We start from the raw sequence: 1,765 nt of genomic DNA, 5'->3' as shown, positions 1-1,765 counted from the left end.
TTAATTAGTATATATGACAACGTAATAATAAAAAGAGTCAGGGTTGAGACTTGAGACCACTAATATAATTAACATTTTGTAAGTTTAGTACTTAAGACTTAATTAACGTTATATATAGATGCAGCTGTCAGCTTCCAAATTAATTGGGAATTGAATTCGTTTCACGCTTAAAACCTTTGAAAGCTAAAAGTTAATTAGTTTTATTTGTGTTTATAATTGTCAGGGAATGGAATACCTATTGACGTAATGCATGCGAATAAATAAGAAGTATTGATAACAATCATAATAAATTAACTGAAAAGAAGAAAAATTGTAAAGGGAATATTATTAGTTAATATTATTATGATGCAATGTTGCAAAGGAATAGGTGTACCTACTCGTTTCGTGGATAATATTATAATCTAATGATCAACTAAAGTTGTCTTCTTTTGGTTTAAAATAAAACTATATGTTTAGCATAAGTTTCTTGTTTTTTAACTTTTATTCTCATATATATTGAATACTCTGACCATGGATACACGATTATTTAGTTAAATCTCAAAAGGAGTCTTTGAATTTTTACTCGAACTCTAAATTGTTTTTTTTTTTTTTTTAAAGAAAAGCTCAACACTACAAATGTAGCGTATAGGCAATTGATCAAAGTAGCAAACAAAAAAAAGAACCAAAGAAAAACAACAACTTAACTAAGAAGAAGGATATCTCATTGTCATCTCTGGCATAATCATCAATAACAAAAGGAGTCGGCACCAATCCACTCCCTATAATTCATAAAAGACATGTTGATTATCTCCTCAACCCTTCTACCTTTATTCTGAAAAATTCTTCTGTTTCTTTTCAACCATATGTTTCAAATTATGGCACAAAAACACACCATTCACCTCTTGCACTCCTCCTTCCTAATTAAAAACTCAGTCCAGCTTAGGAAATGCATGCTCCTTTAATGAACCCGGGTAAGACCATTGTCTACCAACATATGACATTCAAGCACACCAAACCTGCCAAGAATAACTACAGACGAAGAACAAGTGGTGCCCATTTTCAACACCTTCATTACACAATGCACAAAATTTATCTTGTTGGTTGATAATACCAAGCTGTCCCAGTCTCTCTTTAGTGTTGATCCTGCCAGACAAAACAAACCAGACAAACAACTTCACTCTTGGAGGCACCAGACCTTTCCAAATAGACTTGGTGAAGCTGTAGCTTGTGACTTCCTCAGGGGCCAATTCCGCTTGCAGCACTTATACAAAAGAGTTAGTTGAAAAAACACATTGATTATCATATTTTCAGACCACTCTATCCTCTCTACCATATGCAAGTTTAACCAACCTTAGCGTATTATGTAACTGGTTTAGCATATCCAACTCCTATTGGAATAGATCTCGCCTCCATAAGAAGTTCCAATTCCACTCTAAATTGGTTCTTAAATTTTTAATCATTTTAATTTTAAATTTAAATTTTTTTTTCATGGCTCAAGTTAATTCTTTTAATGTATTTTGTTAATTTGCATATTGATGTGGTATTCTGACGTATATTACTAAGTCTATGTGTGGTAATATTGTTCGACCACAAGTAAAAAGATTATGACATTAGAATAAGAAGAAGTAATAAACACAAGAAACAACTATTGTGGTGAAATATAATTTTGAAAGACTAAATATGACGAAAGCGGCACTGTTGTGAAGCATAAGGCTCAAATCTAAAAGAAGCTAATCATGTTTGGATTCGAAGAAGAAGAAGAGCATGGTGGTATCATCGATGAGAA

The sequence above is a fragment of the Arachis ipaensis genome, chromosome B01 (assembly GCF_000816755.2).
Source record: "Arachis ipaensis cultivar K30076 chromosome B01, Araip1.1, whole genome shotgun sequence".
NCBI lineage: Eukaryota > Viridiplantae > Streptophyta > Magnoliopsida > Fabales > Fabaceae > Arachis > Arachis ipaensis.
The sequence above is the reverse complement of the archived record's forward strand: the minus strand, read 5'-3'. Positions refer to the sequence as shown.